Source organism: Eurosta solidaginis, chromosome 2 (genome assembly GCF_040869045.1).
Source record: "Eurosta solidaginis isolate ZX-2024a chromosome 2, ASM4086904v1, whole genome shotgun sequence".
NCBI lineage: Eukaryota > Metazoa > Arthropoda > Insecta > Diptera > Tephritidae > Eurosta > Eurosta solidaginis.
In genome coordinates this window covers 57,688,631-57,710,751 of record NC_090320.1, presented here as the reverse complement: position 1 = coordinate 57,710,751, position 22,121 = coordinate 57,688,631, and the positions used below count along the sequence as shown (strand labels likewise).

The following is a 22,121-nucleotide window of genomic DNA, read 5'->3' as shown; positions in this document are numbered from 1 at the left end:
CTAGACCTTAGGAGAAATGGGTGAACGAGGAAACCGAGAGTATAAAAGCAGCGCAAGCTGACTAATAAATATTCAGTAATCAGTTTGATTAACACACGCTATTGTGGAGTATGTGATATTAGCGTATAATTGTATTACTCCCAAAGCTATCTAAATGCAAATGTTTGCTATACTGAATATTGGAGTGATTTATTCAATAGTTTAGCGATTTGAACGTTAGCAGAAGGTTTTAAATAAGCGGAATTTCCCTAAATTCGTTACAGTATGTTATATTGTGGAGCCTTGGATCAAAGCAGAAAGAGAGCAAACTTCTGAGAGGCAGCATTAGCAATGTTACAAGTCTGGCTGTAAGGTAATTTGTGCATCAATATTTCTCTATTTCGCGTGCTGGGTTAAGAAAAAAAAGCTTCGAATGTGGTCCTGCTCTTTGCTGCCTACCAGGCAATAAATTGAGGGCATTTCCTGATAGGTTGAAGGTGTTACTAGGGAAGATAACTCCGCCAGGATATTTGATATCACCGTGAGAGCGGACCACATTAATATGCGTGGCTACGAATTTCGTGACTATTGGGTTTCGCCGTGTGCATATCGAGCTTCATTGTGTATATTGCACCCGGCAACGTCAGTTGGTTTGTAGCATTAGCCAATTACAGTTACACAACAATTATTTACGGCAAGGATTCCTTTATCATTTCGATCTGTTGATTCATATACCATGCAAATTTAAGCAAGACAAGGACAAGAATAGTGTAAAAAAGGAAAATGAACTTTTAAATTACTCAATTTCCTATAAAAAACAATAAATTGTTGCTGAATTGAGGTTCGCTTTTAGATTTTGCAGTTTAGAGCTAGACATATTGTGGCCCGTCACCACAAGCCAACAACGCATAATAGTTTAGAAGGCTCCATCTGGTCATATTAAATCTTTCAGAATTCGTTTTAGAGGTATGGTTCTTTCGCAAAGTTTCTTATTTTGATCCCTAGAATATGATTTTCACAGAACAATGGGAGATTTTTTTGCCTCCCCACAAATCGACCCGGCCTAATATACACATATATGCCTTACAGAGAATTAGACACGCGACGTTTCCAGACTACAAAGTGTGCACCTATTCAACCTTAGTTGCAAAATAGATAGAGACCTTGGAGTATTATTCTAAGCGGCTTAAATTTCCATAGGGTGGTATTCTTGAAACATTATGTGCAATTCTTATATCTTGAACCTTTTTCAAGGTCTACTCGATTTTGCATGAAGGAATTACATTCATGAAACGATTACGAACAATACCTTCTGCGAACTGGTTTACCATTACTTTAGCTTAGCGAAATGTTGAAGGTTGCCGTTGAAATCATTCTATTAGACCTCTGTTCCCGTAAAATTTAACAATTTTAAGCCCATCTTAAGTGCCCTACTGACAAATAAAGTTATACACGGCAAACTGTCACCCATTGACTCAGACTTATATATTGTTACCCTTTAAATTCATGCACACCGTGGTGTGATATTAGCGTGCTCCGACTATCACACCGAAGATCCCGGGTTCACGCCACGGACAAGACAACATCAAAATTTTAGGAAAAATTAAGAGCAAATTTTTCTAAGCGGGCTCGCCTCTCTGCATTGTTTGGAAAGAACTCATCTGACTTGCAGATGCCGCTCGAAGTATGCATAAATAAAGTAGGTCCCGTCCCGCCAATTTGTAGGAAAAATTAGAAGGAGCACGACACAAATTGGAAGAGAAGAGAAGCTCGACATAAAATTTCTTCGCAGGTAATTTCGCCTTATATTTATTTATTTATTTTAAATTCATGCTTTTCCAGACAGGACCTTGCCATTCCGGCGTCCTCAATCTTTATACAATAAAATCAAATATAATTCCAAAATGATACGCAAAGCTCAAATAAGACAAATTTTCACCAATATCGCAGGTTTGTTATTTATTGTCACGAATTTATTTATATGCATTCTTGTTTTATCTATCCATCTTTACATATGTAAGCCTTGCAGACTTTAAAAAAAAAAAATGTTTTTTCAGTTTATGTATGTTTATTTGCTTGAATGAATCGTTGTACATTCAAGGCTTGCTGAGTGGTGCTGCATAAACTCAAGGAAATTTAATAAATTACTATGAAGGATATGATACGGCAAAGAGTAATGCAATTGGCTTGAAATTTACTAGCTTTTGCTTATGGTTATACCTGTGGCGAATATTATCAAGTATCGCACATCACTATGATATTACAAATATTTTCGCCATTAATAGACAAATGATGCTGCCACAACAACGACAACGATGCACCAGAAGGTGATACAAATACACATACAAATTTATGATGAAGACAGAGGTCAAGAGCGTCAGCTAATGTGAGGAATAGAGGAATGGGATATAACTGGACGACCGAAGACTTATTATTGCAATACACGAATGATCTAGACGCACTCGCAGGGTATATAAGCGGTGAAGAAGCGTTGTGAGTAAACTACGTGAAAAGTGTGAAATTTACTACTTTAATTAGTGTTAAATCAGAGAGGATAGATAGAATAAGAGACATCAGTTCAATTTTTATTTGTAATGTACCTGATTGGCGGGTATTAAAAAATTGCCTTCTACACATTTTTAAGAAGTTTATATTATTATATATTGTGATTGTTGGAGAGAGGATGAATTGCTTAATTAATACGATCCTTTAAAACAATCAATAATACCTCATGAAAATGTGTAGAAGCAATTTAAAATTACCCCTCAAATGGGACATTGCAAATAAATTTAGCAAAAAGTATGGACTGACGTCTCTTATTCTATATATCCTCTCTGGTTAAATAAAACTATTTATTTATAAACAGTATTTGAGTATATTTATTTGAAAATTCAATGAAACGAACCGATAAAAAATAAGAAAATTCTTCATAATACTGTGGCGAATATTAGCATCACTATGCTGTTAGTAAATAACCACAACAACAAAAACAGCAAACAGGCAAACTTATGTACATGTACACATTAAAGCAGCACCCACACTTATGTATAATGCAACGAAGAATATTCCATACACATAACCAGCAGCTTAAAGCAGAGAGATTATGTAGCCGACAGCTAAGAGGAGAAGTTCTTACTCACACATACACACGCATATGGCTAGAAGAAAAGCATAAATTACAGATATACATGTATATAGCTAAATAACCAAGCGTGAGATACAACTGTTATAGAAGGCATGTACGTGAAACGTCTAGACCTAAGGAGAAATGTGCGAACGAGTTAGCAGAGAGTATAAAAGCAGCGCAAGCTGAGGAACAACTATCAGTTTGATTTAAACACGGTACTAGTGAAGTATAACTTTGAAGTACTACTCCCAAAGTTGTCTAATAAAGATCATTTTGCAATACTGCATATATTATGACAAAAAAAATTAATACATTTTAGGTACTCAAGAAACTAATTCTTCGACGTGCTTTTAGGCCTATGCGAAGTACCGGGCCCGGGATTTCTCAGGGGGCCCGCGATTTAGAGGTACTAAGACATTTTTTTTTAATTCAGGGCAGTCTTTAGTGGTTCCATGTGCAAATTTTAAGCCGAATTTCAAAAGCAACGATAATGATTTTTTGCCTGGGCCTGAGGAGACATTAAAAACATCAAACAAAAATGTATATGAATCCGAAATCGTAAAGTTTTCGTGGTGACACTGATGAAGGTTCATCCTCAAAAAGTCTTCCAACAATATCACCAACTCTGTTAGAAAGTCCAGATTATTTAAACGACTTCGATATCGGTACCGTGAATAATGAGTTTTTGCGATCTGAAGAAGTCAACGAAATAATTCGTCGAGGTCATCAAAAGGGTCCTGTTATTTTTCCACGTGATTTTCATGACGAGGAATTTCCTACCTCGTTGTTAAATAGATTCTTGCTAAATGGAGAGAAAGTGGGGCGTGACCGGTTGGTGTGGAGTGCCAGTAGCAATGCTTTTTATCGTCTGTTAAGCACCAATACTTTAAATCGACTTAAAATTTGTTCTGCGGATATTCGATATTCCAGGTATGGAAGAAGCTATACGATAAACTGCCATCACACGAAAATACTCAAGATCACATTAAATGTTATATTCAATGGCGATCTTTACAAAATCTAATTCAAAAGGAGGCTACAATTGATACACTTATCAATGACTAGTTAATCACTGAAACTCAAAAGTGGAAAGAAATTTTATATTGAATTTTGGACACTATTCTATTTTTGGGTGAAAGAGGCCTAGCTTTCAAAGGCGAAGGTATATATTTTGGTGAACGAAACGATGGAAATTTTTTGGGCATCTAAAATCTCATAGCCATTTGATCCGATACTTAGAGATCATTTGGAGAAATTTAGGATTTCACAACAGGAACACAAACGTTTACAAGTTCACTATCTTTCCCCAGACATTCAGAACGAGTTTATAGAAATTTGTGCAAAAGACGTGAGGGAAACTATATTAGATCAAGGCAAGAAAGCCAAGTATTTTGCTATTATGGTAGCATCAACCATGCTGATGCTAGTCACGTTGACTACGTTCATTTTGCGCTACCTCCATTTCAATTCGAAAGCAACAAATTTTACAATTCAAGAACGGTTTTTGGCTTTCGTGAATTGTAACCAAAAAACTGGTCAGAAAATCGCTGATCTAATTTGCCATACTTGATTGAAGATTGCCGGAGCACTGCGTCACATTCTCGACAAAAACTCGATTGCTGATGGTTGATGCTGCAGAATGTTGTACAGCTGCAATTGCTTTTTCGGAGTTGTACAAAAATATTTTACTATTTTCAGCAGAACTCCACAACGATAGGACATCCTCAAAAAAAATTTACCGAGCTCTCTTCGTAGTCTTTCAGCCAAAAGCTAAATTTGACTGCCCAAGTATACGGAGATGTTACCGGCATTCTCATGTACATCAACAAGTTCGAATGTATCTTGCTGTCCTCAATTTGGTTCAAAATACTGACTACCAGTAATGAAAGAAACGTGGTCCTCCAAGCTAGAGACGCCACAATAGATGTTGAGGTCCGACATCTTGATGCCTTATTAGCTGATTTGAAGTTGAGCAGGAACCAATGGGAAACAATTTTAAACGAATGCAATTGAATATCTCGCCAAAGTTTCCGGACATTCGAAAGAGAAAACCCAAAGACGTTCTGAAGATAATTTTAATGAGATGATTACTAATGATTCAGAGTCTGATTTTAAAAACAATACATTCCTGGTGATCGTTGATTTGGTAATCACTGGCATTACTGAACGATTTGCAGCTATGAGAAATTTGGAAGAGACGTTTTCCTTTTTGTCGCAATTTGAAGACATGCAAAATTTGTCGAAAAATACAAGTCGGACATTTCTCAATGCTTAGAATGCGAAATAATTCACTTGAAACACATTTACGAAGGAAATTTTGATAAAGGTCTGTCACCATTGGAATTTCTAAATGCTATCTACATATGTTCAAAATCTGTATACAATTTTCCCCAACATTTGTGTTGTTTTACGTATCTTTTGCACTATACCTGTCACTGTAGCTAGTGCAGAACGTTCCTTCAGCGTCCTTTCAAGAATCAAAAACTTATAGATCGTGTTCATCTCAAGAGCGAGTTTCAGGACTTTCCATGCTTTGTGTTGAATCCGTTTTGGCAAGACAGTTAAATTTTGATATTATTATAAAAATTTTGCAGCGAAAAAAGAAAGTAAAGCCACTCTTTGATATCCGCGCTTTCTATACTGAATAATTAAAATTTATAATCATCATTAAATTTATCACAAATTTATTAAAATGTTACCAAATAACTAGAAAAGATTATTTGAAACAATATGTGGCTGTCAAAAGATAATTTTATTTCTACGTTACAATAAAATAATATAAATAGTAAATATTCTGTGTTAAATTTATTGTCAGCTCTTAGTCTAAAAAGCATTTAGTTGATGTGGCAAAATTTTTTTTTAAGTAATCCATCAATAATGATTCATGAATGAGACGTCATTAATTCAAGTTAATCAATTGTATTAGTGGATTTTTTATAGGGGCACGTAAATTGTTTAGTCCCGGGCCCGGATTTTCTCTCTACGCCGCGGTGGTGCCTTTGTTTAGCTATATTTTATTAAATTAATTTGTTAAAAGTAAACGATTGTGAGCACACAAAGAAATATATTTATACTATAACACTATTGTGAATATTTGATTAGCAGTAACACTGCATTACCGGCAGTTGCTATCATTCGCCAGATGGCATTACAATGCTGCTATTGTTTTTATTGATGGATGATTGATTGATAGATTATTTGATATGAGACTTTTATATTTGTTGCGCAAGCTGCGCACGGGTTGGGCTCGTAATTTAATAATGGCCAAATATGCTTTCTATCAACACTAGCAAGAAATGTGAGAGAAGAGGAAATTATAATGATACTTGTTTTGGCACGATATACCTCAGAGTAGATAAAGGCCAAACTCCTCTTATAATTTTGGAATATTGCTTTTGATATTTCGTACTAATTGGCGGACTAGAAAGTTGTATGCGGACTCCAAACACCATCTGCAAGGCAGATGAATTTTTGCTGAAAAGTATTTTGATGTAAGTTACACAGTCAATTGGGGTGGAGACCAGCGATTACTTATGATAGCTCACTAACTCTATGCCACGCCGGCCGCCTCGATGCTTTGTGGGAATCTATTAGCGCACGACTTGTTATGGGACTTAGATATTTTTAACTGGAGACAGTGAATACGAAAAAAAATGGCGGCCGAGCTTTACTGAACTTGTCTGGATCGTTATAATCCATTAGCTACCAATCTCTAACCATTAGTGATTCCCAAGCTTTGTTGGACTTGACCCGGATCGCATTAGCGACCATTAGTTAGGCACCCTTAGTGCACAGTTTTCTTTCTCAATTATCACATCAAATTACTAAAATCAGAATCACTTAATCTACACTTAAGTAGTGTAGCGTCATAACATATTACCGTTCAACAATGAAACCACTTTGGACCTATTTCCAATGTTCTGTAAATAGTATCACGTATTAACCGTTTAGAGGCCTCTTTTTAGTTATTTTATTCAGAAATTAAATTGTTTTCATCGGAAAAACTTTGCTTGTGTTGCACTTTATTTTGAGCATCTTAATAAAATAGTGCTCACGTATTAACACATTAGTGTCCTAATTTCTTAACCCTTAGTGACCTATAAGTTGTTAAGCATCTGACCAAGCAAATTTTATTATATTGTTACGAATATTAGCAACACTAAGGGGTACTGTCATCTCTAAGCCGATGCTAAGCAGTGACTGTATGCACATCAATAATTCAATAATTATGTCTACACATATGTACGTACACGCTGCGGAGAAGCAATGCATAAACACATGCAGTTATCTTATCTGAGATATGCAATTATAATTGTGGAAGTGTCGCTCACAAATAAACGCGCATGTGAGAGAAGCTATAAAAATTGTGCATCTGTAGTTATAGCTGAGAAGCTTATAGCAGATAACCAACGAGTAGATTCTAGAACAGAACCGCCTAGAAATGTCAACGAGGAAACCAAACACTATAAAAGGCAGCAACAGTAGAGGCGCATCAGTTGGATTTAAGACGCTATCCAGCGAGTAATAGCAGTATTATCGGTTTCATATAAGCAAGCTATTAGTTGCAAGTTATAAGTGTTATTGTGAAGTACTTTAATAAAGAACTTCAAGCACTACTACGAGAGGCAATGGAAGCAGAAGGAATTAACGTGGAAGAGTATGTCTTTCATCTCGATTTCGACGAGACGACAAAAATTGAAGAGAAAAATGAAACATCGCAGACAGTTACCAGCACAGACTTGAACGTGATATTAGCTGGAATATCTGCACAAACATCGACAGTGGCATCCCAACTGGAATCCCAGGAGAACCGTATAACATCCAAGATTGAAGCCCAGGAAAGACAAATGTCATCTCAACTGGAAAAACAGAAGACATATATGGCATCTCAACTGGAAGAACAGAAGACATATATGACATCTCAGTTGGCTGAGCAATTGAAATCACAGGAGGCCCGCATATCCTCGCAGCTGGAGGCACAGGAGATAAGGGTGTCATCTGCTGGAGGCCCAGGATACAAAAGTTGTACAGTTTGAGGAAAAAATCGAGGCCGAGGTGGATGCTTTGAGAGGACGTATCGAGCAGTTGCAACTAAATCGTCCAGCAATTTCAATGAGTAATCCAATGGTAAAAACACCATCCTTTGACGGTTCTGTTCCTTTCCAGGTCTTTAAGCTGCAATTTGAGAAGACCGCAACAGTGAACAATTGGAATGCTGAAGATAAAGTTGCTGCACTCTTCGTAGCATTGAAAGGACCAGCTGCCGAAATCTTATAGACTATTACAGAGGGCGAACGGAACTGTTATGAAGCATTGATGGGCGCTCTAGAGAGACGATACGGAACTGAGCATAGGAGACAGTTATACCAAATGGAGTTACTGAACCGCTTCCAGAGGCCTGGTGAAACATTGCACGAGCTTGCGTCGGAAAGGGTAAAGATTCAGAGCTTTATAAATGGCATACGGGACGTCGAAACAAAGCGAGCTACATACGCAAACCCAAAGCCAACATTCGCAGAAACGATGCCACAAGCTCTGATTCAGGAAACAGCGTCGCTTCTGTGTAAGCTAGTTTTCAAAGCACGCCGTGTGGAAGTAGAAAGGCCAGAGTGGGTATACGCAATATTGAAGGCGATGAAAGGATCGCAAAAGCGGAGTGAAAGAGTTATCAAATGCTTAAAATGCGGGAAGCCCGGTCACATTGCACTTCATTGCGATCTTGGTCTTAATAGTTCCAACGATGTGGGTGGCCGTAAACGCAAAGCTGGAGGAGATGAGCAAGAGCGTGTCAGATGTAAAGAACGAAAACTTGCCCCAGCTATTGAATTTCATGTGATATCTGTGTCACAAATTGGAAGAAAATCGAGCAGCCTTGCCGTCGAAGGAAAGCTGGATGGCAAGGAGCATGTACTGACTGTAGATACGGGCGCATCTCATTCCTTAATCCGATCTGACTTGGTCAACAGGAGAGTAAACCCGTTACCTGGAACAAGGTTGCGTACGGTCACTGGTGAGTATAACCAAGTCCAAGGAGAAGTGGTATGTGAGGTATTAATTAGAAAGGTCATGGTTTGGCGGAGATTGTTGATGAAGTCATATTGGGAGTGGACTTCTTAGTTGACCATGACATCAGGATCGATATGCGGAGAAAGATTATGCGCTATAAGAACCAAGATATACCACTTAACTTTAGTTTGGAGAAAGCGTTCAGCAGTAATCGGGTACTGGTGGAGAAGACTCGACAAAGACCACGCAAGTCAAAGGTAAAGGTTGATGGATCGAATGGACCAAATAAAGCGAAATCAAAAGTACCTGCGAGAGAAACACTGCCATTGACAAACCCTAATGGACGCACAAAAACGAGGGAACGTATTTCCCAGAAAGAATGCGAGGGTAGTTTCAAGCCGGGGCGCACTGGGGTGTACAACGCCAAGTATTTTTTTGTACTTTTTTTATTCTCTTTTACTTAACACCTTGACGACCATCATTTAACCCTTGTACACAATTTAACTATGTTGCCTTAAAATAGAGATAAATGGCCTACTTTTTTAAGCTTTAATGTACATTTATCGGTAAATCAAAAAAAAGTAAAAATAATCCCTTCACGAGCATTACTTTTCCCAGCAATCGATTTTGTTTGCAAAAAGCGATATTTTATTTCAACGTTCGCATGAAAAAAAATTGATTAAAAGTTAACAGGGTATGAGTAATTTATTTAAGAGAAAACTTATTATTATGCCAAAACAAGTTCCAGTATTACTGCTTTCTACCATGAGAGAGTTTTGCTTCAGCGTAGAAATGGCTCTATATATGTCGAACAGTGAGTTAATAATCCTTTTGTGTAATGCATATATATCCATTAGGGTGGTCCACATAAATTACATATATTCGAATGTCGAACATTGAGTTTATAGTCATTTTGCATAATGCATAAATATACATTAGGGTGGTCCACATAAATGAAATAATCGATTTTTTGCAATCTCACTCTTTCAAAGTGTAATACCAGGACCAAAAATATCGCTACTAATTTCATTTCATGTAATAAAATAATTAAAAAAAATGTTTAAGTTAAACGATTTTATTGAAAACAATACTTACGTAATAATAATACTAAAAGCTAGAAAATAATTAGGTAGGTCCTAGGTACTTGTCATCACACTCCTCATCAATCTAGGGCGTTGCTCAGGCAATTAAATAAAAGCGATGGGCCCGTGAAATTTCTAAAAATGTGAGGTGTAGCATAACCTTATTAAGGTTCAGTTATTCTTATATATGACTATCAATAGAAATTTGACGCGTCCAACGCTTTTATTTAATTGCCTATTGTTTCTCATTCTATTTTGTTCATTTAGTGACTCATTATTACCTTGACCCTTTCCTGACAATTTGTTAAAATCTATGTCCTCAACGCATAATCCTTCCAAAGACTTTACTCGACTCTGCGCCATGTATGCTTGTCCCTCCTCGTACTCCAAAATATGGTGATGTCACTTCTACCGGACATACCGGACATTACATTATTTGTTCCCAATATGAGCCAAATCGAAAAACAAATACGATTTTTTTTTAATATCTCGAACCTTGCGCGACCTAGCGGCGATTTTTTTTTTTTTTTTTTCAAAGGTCTCATTCTATGCTTGTATGTATTATGTGTTCTAAATATGAACCAAATCGTGCCACAAATACGATTTTTTGAAATATTTCGATCAATGCGCCTATCGGAGCTTTTTTTTCTTCTTATTATTGCATTGTCATCGGGTTCTGAGTTATATTCCAATTTTCAAGCTTGTAGCTTATCGGAAAGTTACTTAAATTTCAATTACAAAATTCGTGCCAGCCTGTCAACCTAAGCTAAATAGACCCGTTTAAAAATCGTTTATTTGATTTGTAAGGTCCGCCCTAATGTAAATGTGTATTTACATTTATACAGTTGGGATATTGAATGCTACTCAGTGTGAAATTCTTGCTTGATCATTCATTACACGACTCTACAAAAAAAATTTGTTCTTTCTCCTAAAGTTTATTTTATAATTTTCTGTTTTATTATAAGCAAAAACGAAAAAAATATCCCTTTTATCGGTATAAAGTTTGCTTTCGTAATAGTTATAGTAATACCGTTTTCACACAGAAACTTAATCGAATAACAATTCTATTTAATGAAATAATTAAGTTTCCCTTTTCATACAGGGCGTTCGCTTCATTAAGCCAACATTTGTCAGAGAACCAAAAAAATATTTCGTTTTTACAAAAAATAGTCAAATGGAAAGCAGCCGTTTCCTCCTTAACTATAAATACAATCAAAATAAAATGCATGCGCAACTATCCATAGATGTTGCACCTAAACAAATATGTGCCTATTTTCTAAAAAGTGCAGCGAATGTAGCGAAAAATAAATTAAGAATTTTTTCGTATTTTTCTGTTTTTCGTAAATTATTGAAAGTAATTTATTTTTGATTGTCATTTGTTACACTGACAATAAATTTCGAAGCACCAAGCAAAACGGACTGGATTTTTCACTCGCTTGGGAATTCAATAAAGCAATAATGAGATAATTAAGAATTTATATTTTGTATGGAAGATTGAGTTCAATAATGGCTTTAATGTAGAAAGCTTGATTAATTATTTCATTAAGCCTCTGTGTGAAACTGGCATAACAATACTCATGGCGTTAGAGTCATAACTAAACAACGATCAGGTGTTTTGTACAAATCTAGAATATATTTATATTCATATTTATTTATTCGAGATATAAAATATTGTAACGAATTTTGGGAAATTCCGCCTATTTGAAACCTTCTGCTAACGTCCGAATCGCTAAATTGTCGAATAAATAACTTCACTATTCAGTAATGCAAAATGCTCTTTATTAGACTACTTTGAGATTACTTCACAATAACTCTTACTTCACAAGTAATTGCTTGTTTAAATCAAACTGATTACTGACTATTCAGCTTGCGCTGCTTTTATACTCTCCGTTGCTTCATTCGTTCATTCGCATATTTCCACTAAAGTCTAGACATTTCGTCTTCTAGAACTGATGACTTTAACTGTGTGTGAGTTATCTCTTCATTGCCTTTTATATATATGTGTATATGAAGACTGATGTGTTCATGTATATATATGCGAGTGGCTGCTTCATGTTTTTTTATTGTTGCGTGATTATTTATTTAGTATCAGCTTAGTGGTGCTAATATTCGTCACAATATGAATTAAATACGTCGCTCATCCTCTGTGAAGCCTACGAAGCATATTTTGGCTGTTCTGTTTGGAATCAAGACAAGGCATGGGCTCCAGAGGTTGCTTGTAGTTATTGTAAAAGATGTTTGGAAGGTAAGCAAATTTTATTTAAATAGTAAATTAAATAAAGTAGATATATTAATTTCTCGTTCTATATTTCAAGTTGGTATCGAGGTGAGAAAAGATCTATGAAATTTGCAACACCAAGAATATGGCGAGAACCAAAAACCACGTTAAAGACTGCTACTTTTGCATTGTGAATCCGAGTAAAAGACGTAGAGGTAAAATGCAAAACTTTTCGAACATCCTGATTTTGAATCTTCTTCTGATCCAGTTGCACACGATCGGACACGACCAGTACCACAGCCACCGAAAAAATTATCGCAGAGAAATAGCTTATCACTTATGTATTCTTATAAAAGCAATGCCGATAAGCAGTTTTTATCGACACCAGAACAACCGAAACATCATTTCATCACTCTGAAGATTTTAATGATTTGATTAGAAATTTAATTTACCAAAAAGTAAAATAGAGACTATATTTGGGGTTTATTGAGGGATAGTACCCTGGGCCGCGGAGAGGGGAGGGCAGCCAGGGCAATTGCCCTGGGGCCCGGAAGGTTTTTGAGGGCCCGGCAAGGAAAAGCAGTATTGGCAGTACTCTAACTAGGATTTCATAGATACATACATATTTTGTTGCTACAAAAAATTGTTTTAAAATTGAAAATCACTAAACTAAAATCATAAGCATCCAATCGAATACTATGGGGCATATTCATAGGCGAAATAAAATGTGATTTTAAGTTAGATAAACGTTTATCACACAATTTTATAAGCGCTATCTGTCAAAAATGCTTCAACTAACAATATTCCTCTAGATGACTGCCGTGGGCAAGGGTATGATAATGGCAGTAATATGAGCGGTCATTACAAAGGAGCGCAGATTCATATCCTGAGATAACTCCCTGCTGAATGTTGTGCAGAAGTCATCACATTTTTCGGTATTATGCAGAAATTGTATAATATCTTTAGCGCAAGCCCTCAGAGATGGGAAATTCTCAAGGAAAAAACTAATGCTCCTTGCACAGCATGCCACAAACATCTGCTCGTGTGGATAGTGTGAAACCTTTCGCAACTCACATTCCCAAATATTGAAAGCTTTTGAGTCTGAGTTCAGAAACAGTAACGGATTTGAAAGGTGTTGAAGCATATATGGGGAAATTTGAGTGTATCCTCTTAGCCTCCATTTGGCTCAAAGTTTTGACGGTAATCAACCATCGAAATCTGGTACTGCAAGCTAGAAATGCCACACTGGACGTGGAAACAGAAAATATGCGGAGCCTGATTGATGAGTTGAAGAAGTTCAGGGATCAATTGTCGATCACACTTCAAGAATGTAAGGTTCTGGCAGGGAGTATAGGAGTTGTGAATACCTTCGCAGAGAAAAGAAGGAACATAAGAAAGCGCCAGTTCAATGAATTACCTGGCAAATCGCCTGAGTGTGATTCCGAAACTCAATTCAAACAGCAAGTTTTTTACGTTCTTTTGGACTGCTTGATTGGTAACATGACAAGACGTTTCGAAGCCGTAAATGACATTGCGATTAAATTTACGGAAGAAGAGCTCAGAGAAAAGGCAGCGGCATTCTGCACGATTTATGGCATCGATATATCTACGGATCTAATAGATGAAATCATTCATCTCAAAGCCATCCACTTAGCAAATTTGGGATGTGATTCGCTGCCACCATTTCAACTTCTGAACAAATTTCATGACTTGAAGATGGAAGTATTATTTCCTAACATCTGCATAGCATTAAGAATATGTTGCACACTTCCAGTCAGTGTGGCTGAAGGGGAGCGTTCTTTTAGTCTATTGTCTCGCGTGAAAAATTTTTTACGTTCTATTATGAGCCAAAATCGCTTGACAAGCCTTGGAACATTGGCGTTGGAGTCCAGCCTTGCTCGCAGCATTATTTTTGAATCGGTAATTTCCATATTCGTAGACCAAAAAGCACGGACGGTTTTCCTTGGCTGATTCAAGCTCTTAAAATGTACATACTTAGAAAAAGTTAATGTAAGCAAATCAAACAATGAAATCTAACATTTCATTTATGTAAGTGCCCCAGTAACGTAAACGCGAACTGTCCCAGGGGCCCGGCTCGGCTCTCTGCGGCCCTGATAGTACCTAAGTATGAACATAAAGAAAAAGTAAAAGTGTACACTTTTAAATCTTTTTCCAATTTTTTTAAAGTTATTTCGATATTAGAACTTTATAAAAATATTTATTTGAATTGTTTCAGTTTCAAGATTTTGAAAAATTTCGTTCAAGCGGTTTCCTAAATAGCAAATCTAACTTTTTCATATCATATATATATTTTTTTTTTTGCGTCAAATTACGACCTAAAAAATTGAAATTTAATTAATGCTTTGAATTCAATGTAAAATTTTGTATTGACCCGTGTTATTGGTGCTGCTACATAAGTTTATATCTATATTAGAGAGGGTCAAATTTTTCCCATCAGTAGTATAGCAAAAACGGAATCTACAGATGATTCTAAGAAAAATTGCTGAAGACACCATAGGTCTAAGTCCGATTTCGAGGTCCCCACTTTTGCAAAATAGATATTTTGCATTTGAATGTAGGGTTTGACCAAAAAATATTCATAGCTTCTGATAGAATTATAGGAAAAATATCAAATTGGGCTTACTTTAAAAGTATTTTACGTACATTTCAGAATCTATATATTAATACGCTAACAAAATTTCCATACAAGCAATTGACAGGCTGTTTCGCATACTTAGCATACGTAAAATCATATAAAAGTTATATGAATCGATTCGTATTGATCAGCCGCAGTGCATAGGCCTATTTTTGTTAACAAATATTACTCTATTTGTTTATAATTAATAGAAAAATTTTTTTGTAAATTCCAAAATCTGTGCAACTATCGAAATAGCCATCTGTAGGACGCATTATGTTCACAAACCCCCCTGAGTACAAAGCTCCAAATGCTGCATTGCCGCGTTGCTCAAATGTTTCATCTCTACATATGTATATATTTGTACACGCCAAACGGTGAGAGAACTACTGCTTCGCTCATTTTCAGTTCAAATGCACTGTCGCGTTGCTCAAATGTTTCATCTCTACATATGTATATATTCGTACCCGCCAAACGGTGAGAGAACTAATGCTTCACTCATTTTCAGCTCAAATAAAATATTGTTTCCCATTGTTGCCAATTACCTTAATTGGTCTGTACCAAAATCCTTAAAAAATTGTTCTAAAATAATTGTTAGCGCACAAAAAAACTTTAAGGAGAAGTAATAACTTACCCGGCCTATTTTTTTGGACAAATTTTACTTACACGTAAAAGCATAGGTCTTTATTTAACAGATTCTTTGTTTTTCGTTTTAGGTGCTTTCAAAAAACTGATATCAGAAATAATGAGTCAACTTTTGTTCAAACTGACTAAATTTATTTACTTATAACAATTAATTGCAAATTTGACCCAAATGTTTTTTGCATTTCCAGATTTTATGCTCATTTTAGATATAGCACGTCTTATAGTGAACAAAAAATAAATAAATTTGCTACAAAGATATTACATTAAAATTTGTATATTTATTTTGATATTTCTTATTTGATTTTATTATATTATCTTTTATTTCAACTTAGTTTATTATTATTTAAATGCAACTTGATTGAATCGCAAAATTTCACGTTGTATATTAAACGAAAAAAAGGACCCAAAAACGTTTTCGATTTTAGGTCGAAATATTGCATAGGCAGTATATTAACCACCATATTTATTATTAGGCTAAATTAGTTGGATTATATGCCCATTAATCGGATGCTAAGATCCCATATTCCTAATTTGTTTATGTCGCTTAAAGGTTATGAAATCAATTTTATTTTAGTAAATATGTTTGCGTGAATAATTTCAATGTTTTTGTTTGTTTTTCTTTTCCTTCTAATTTATTCTGCTTTTTTATATCTTAGTATTATATCGTTCACAGACGATATTTTATGAATTTTTTACAAATTTAATACAAATTAATTACGTACATAGATATCAATGGGAATCCCAACATTAAATATCCGAATATTAGAATCTTCATATTTCCACAATGATACCATTAAAACCCGTAAAAACGTCTAAGTGCACTAATTGCGTTTTTATATGGAACTGTTTATTCACTTCATTTAATTTTTTCGCACTTTAAGTACTTTATTTTTTTTCTTTCATTTAAATTTTTTTAGTAAACTCTGCCTTCTTTCTCATTATATAGTTTTTTTATATTTTTATTTTTTATGAAAGTATCCTCTTTTCTGTTCGAAATTTTCGTTTTGTGTCACACTTGTGTACATACTATATATGTATTTATACAAAATTAAACTCAGTAAAGCGCTAATTGCATACCTAACGGGTGGCGTGAAGTAGGCTAAATTCCTTTATCACATTTCTTCGTTTTTAACTAAAATTTCGTGTTTTTTGAATTATGACACAATTGAAGTAAATGGGCGATATATGTACATATATGGGTGATATAGAAAAAGCAATGAAATGATGTGGAAAAAGCAATTTTTGTACTCAGTTGAGCAGAGCTCACAGTAATGATATGTTGCAACAAAATATAAAAATAAAAGAAATTTTCAAAATGGGCGTGGCTCCGCCCTTTTTCATTTCATTTGTCTAAGATACTTTTAATGCCATATGTCGAGCAAAACATTACCAATCCTTGTGAAATTTGGTAGAGGCTTAGATTCTAGGAGGGGGCTAAGATACTTGGCTTGGATATCATAAGTGGTTCCAGGCTCTGGATCAGGGACTGTTATTAGTCTTAGACCGGCCATAGTGACGAATGTCACGCGTGATTAGTTATCACGTCGTGCACGAGGTGCCCCTGCTTCTACTGATAATGGCGGATCTAGAGAGGACAACTCGATAAAACCCGCACCCCTGAGTCCTTGTGCCGAGCTCAGGGGAGGTAGGACCCTGTTAAGGGTCAAGATCGGTACACAACGGTGACGAACTGGATTGTTACGGACTTTGATTTTGACTATGTTTAGGAATTGATGACTTTGGGCTGGTAGGTGCGGTATTCTGTCACCTTAGTAGGTCGGGGTGAAACCCTATCGAAACGGCTGGTAGGCTAATGCTGCACCTGCCCACGTCCCGTTAAAACCATGGCGGGCCTCAAGGTACGTTCCGGTTCCGTCGCCGTTAAGTTGGTGGTGTAGGTGCGGTTGAAGATTTTCCCGCTTTGCGTCCGGTCTGGCTCTGAACGCATTACTCATAAGGTAATGCGTCAACCCTCGCCTGGCCTCCCTGCGTAGCATAGATAACCACGAGACCGTTGAAGGGCGACTACACAATGGGCTCCGGATAGCGGCCTTGAGGGGGGACTTTTTAGAATGGACGCGACTAACACGAATCCGCCAAGGATGGGGTGCGGAAGAAGAGCGGTTTTGATGGAAATCCGTCAAATCAATCTTCAGCACTCTAAGGCGGCTTCCGCAAATTTGGTGCTCTGCCTGGAAAAAGGCGGAGTGGATATAGTCCTTGTCCAGTAGCCATGGCTGAGTAGTAACGGCAGTAATATTTCTGGGTTAAGGACTGGAAAATTCAACACCTTGGTGCATGGGGAGGCAAGTAGGCCTAGATCCTGTGTTTTTGTTAAAAAAGAGATTAAAGCTTTTATTCTCTCTAATTTCAGCAATGCTGACGTAACCACGGTCTGCCTCGAGCGAGGAAGTAATGAAATGTGGGTGGTCTCAGCGTACATGCCCCACGGGGACGTAGCGGGACCACCACCAGCGATACTGGACGAAATCACCGCTGAAGCAAGGCGGAGAGGAGTTGGCGTGATCATCGGTGCCGATGCTAATGCCCATCATAGCATCTAGGGAAGCTGGGATACCAACACTAGAGGTGAGTCTTTATTTACTTTTATTGTAGATGAGGGACTTTGTATATGTAATAGGGGAATGACCCGACTTTTATTATTGCGGTAAGGGAGGAGGTCCTGGACCTCACCCTGGTTAGTAGAGAACTGAAAGGTTGGATATCTGGCTGGAGGGTTCTCAACGAGCACTCCTTCTCTGATCACTGATATATTCAGTTCTCGGTGAACGAAGAACGTCCCGGTAAAATATCTTTTAGGAACCCTAAAAGTACTAACTGGGACTTGTATTGTGGGAAGCTGGGAGAGCTATTGCCTGGTGGTCGGATACTCTTGACGACCTAAGAGCGTCCAGTCGGCGGCTCCTCAACAGAGCCAGGAGGAGTAAATTACCCTCGGACTGGGAGCTCTATAAGGTGAGTCTGGGTATTTATAAATATGAAAAAAGGATAGCCAAGCGAGATGCATGGCGAAGCTTTTGCGAAAACGTAGAAGGCTGCAATGAATCTGCGGCTTAGAAAAATACTCTCTCGGAATCCCGCTTCTCTGGGGTATCTGTGAGATGATGGTGGGGACTGGTCGATGAGTAGCGAGGAGTCCCTAAAGCTTTTACTGGACAATCATTTTCCCGATGTCCCAGTTGCGCCGGGATCTTCGCCTGCATGGTCGGCGGTTATTGGCCATGCAGAAGTGCCTGCCATTCCAATACGGGAAAGTCAAATAACCTAGCCCAGGTTATAGGGTCGTTCAAACCTTATAAGTCTCCGGGCCCGGATGGAATCATTCCTGTGCAACTTCAAAAGTATTTATGGATTTCCTGCCGCTGGTTGGCCATCATCTATAATAACTGCCTCAGGCTTAACAGGCACACGGTTAGGGTTATTTTCATTCCGAAGGCCGGCAGAAGCTCTCATGTATCACCTAAGGATTTCAGGCCAATCAGCCTCTCATTGTTTCTTCTTAAGACGTTTGAGCGGTTGATTGAACTGTACCTACGGGAAAGGATACCACGGGGGTTACTGTCGGCTTCACAGCATGCGTGCTGCAAGGGCAGATCGACGGAAAAGGCTCTCCATTCCATTGCTTTTAACAATGTCTTACCGGGGGCAATCGAAAGAGCTCTGGTGGGTTTAGGAGTCGAGGCGACTCTGGTTGAATTTATTAGCAAACTTCTATGCGGCAGAATTGTCGCAGCGGAGTGGGGAGGGGCCACAATTAAGAGGAAGGTGTGCAGGGGTACGCCACAGGGGGGTGTCCTATCTCCTCTCCTCTGGGTTGTGGTAGTCAACGAGCTTCTTGTGGAGCTGAAAGCCAATGGTTGTCGGGTGGTTGCCTATGCAGATGACCTCGCTATCCTAGTCAGAGGCAAATTTCTGGGCACCGTGCGCCCTGTTCTGCAAGGCTACCTGGATACTGTGGCTAGGTGGGCTGAATCATGTCGATTGGCGGTCAACCCGGGAAAAACGGAATTGGTTCTTTTCACAAGGAGATATAAGTTGCCCAATTTCAGAAATCCCTCGATAGGAGGGGTACCGTTGGTACTTTCTGATAGGGTTAAATATTTGGTGATTGTTTTGGACAAGAAACTGTCCTGGAGACCGAATGTGGAAGATCGGGCCAGGAAGGCCGCCATTACCTTGTACTGCTGCAGAGGGACTATCGAAAAGAGATGGGGACTCTCGCCAAGAGTAGTACACTGGCTTTATGAGATGGTGGTCAAACCGATTCTGCTATATGGGGTGCTGGTCTGGTGGAAAGCACTGGACACGGCGAGAACCTCCAAAATGTTAGTGTCAGTGCAACGGACGGCGCTGATCGGTATCAGCGGCGCTCTCAGAACAACACCTACCTTGGCACTGAACGACATGCTGAACATATACCCTGTAGATATTGCGGGAAAGGCAGCCGCGGCAAGGTCGTTGGTCAGGCTTCGTGATATGGGATATGGACTTTCTGTCCGCGGATACTCTAGCCTTCTTACCAGTTTCGACTTTATCCCGGACAGAACGGACTATTGTATGCCGATAACTGCTCCCTATACAACCTTCACCACAGTCATTCCAGGGAGAGAGGAGTGGGGAAGAGGAATTATCTGGGGCATGGGACCGGTTAACTTGTTCACGGATGGGTCGAAGCTGGATGGAAAGGTTGGTGGGGAGGTCTTTTGTCAAGAGCTAAATTTAAGTCGCAAGTTTAAGTTGGCTGATCACTGCAGTGCTATCCAGTGCTACTACGGTTAGGGAATTTAACATCTACTCTGATAGCCAAGCGGCTATCAAGGCCTTGAGTTCAACTACAGTGCGGTCGAGGGTGGTCTGGGAGTGCCTGACCTCGCTTGCGATTTCATCGAATTATTTTACAATTCAGATTATCTGGGTCCCGGGCCATAGTGATATCCTGGGTAACTGTCAAGCGGATCTCTTAGCCCGCTGGCCTCCTGTGTATTGCTCCTCCATAGTTGGGCCTCGAGTCAGCTCAGCAAACGTTGGGCGAACACCATGTCTTGCAGGGTAGCAAGATCTTTCTGGCTGAAAGTGGATGGCAGGAGGTCTGCTGAAATAATTGGGTTCACTAAGGTTCACCTATCAATGGTCATTGGGGTTTTGACAGGGCACTGTCCCATGAGTATCCATGCGGTACGTCTCAATATACTGGAAGCTGCAGCTGTATGAAGGATGATGAGGTGGAATCACCAAATCACTTTATGCTTGATTGGCCACCTTTTGCCAGAAATAGGCGAAAGTACTTCAGTCGCGACTCACTTGGATCTCCTGAAGATTTATCCAAAGTTGAGATCGGTATCATTCGGAGCTTTATCATTGCTACCCAATGATTCTCTAAGTAGCTAGATCTAAGTCACCGTTATTTTTGGTGTATGTGGTATCACAACGGACCTTCATGTTGTCCAAGTGAGCTATCCGTATCAGGGCAGCTACCACCTAACCTATCCTATCCTAGATTCTAGGACGATAACTGTTTTATGTGAAAAAGGGCGAAATCGGTTGAAGCCACGCCCAGTCCTTCCGCTCGGCCGCTTACACGATAACTTGAGCAAAAATCGATATATCTTTACTAAACTCAGTTCACGTACTTATCTGAACTCACTTTATATTGGTGTAAAAAATGGCCGAAATCCGACTATGACCACGCCGATATCGAAAATTACTAAAAATGAAAAAAATGCCATAATAATATACCAAATACGAAAAAAGGGATGAAATATGGTAATTGGATTGGTCTATTGACGCAAAATATAACTTTAGAAAAAAACTTTGTAAAATGGGTGTGACACCTACCATATTAAGTAGAAAAAAATGAAAGAGTTTTGCAGGGCGAAATCAAAAGCCCTTGGAATCTCGGAAGGATAACTGTTCGAGGTATTACATATATAAATAAATTAGCGGTATGCGACAGATGATGTTCTGGGTCACCCTGGTCCACATTTTGGTCGATATATCGAAAACGCCTTCACATATACAACTACCGCCACTCCCTTTTAAAACCCTCATTATTACCTTTAATTCGCTTCACATATCGTACAAACACATTATAGAGTCACCCCTGGTCCACCTTTATGGCGATATCTCGAAAAGGCGTCCACCTATAGAACTAAGGCCCAATCCCTTTTAAAATACACATTATCACCTTTCGTTTGATACCCATATCGTACAAACAAATTCTAGAGTAAGCCCTGGTCCCCCTTTATGGCGATATATCGAAAAGGCATACACCCATAGAACTAAGGCCCACTCCGTTTTAAAATACTCATCAACACATTTCGTTTGATACTCATATTGTAAAAACGCATTCTAGAGTCACCCCTGGTCCACGTTTATGGCGATATCTAGAAAAGGCGTCCACCCATAGAA

The 22,121-nt window shown here is 38.2% G+C and overlaps 1 protein-coding gene across 5 annotated transcripts in view; it reads right to left on the bottom strand.

The window, feature by feature from the left end:
- The window catches only part of LOC137239794 (inactive dipeptidyl peptidase 10), a 159,818-nt gene that overhangs the window by 86,891 nt on the left and 50,806 nt on the right, over positions 1-22,121 (bottom strand). The window lies entirely within an intron of this gene.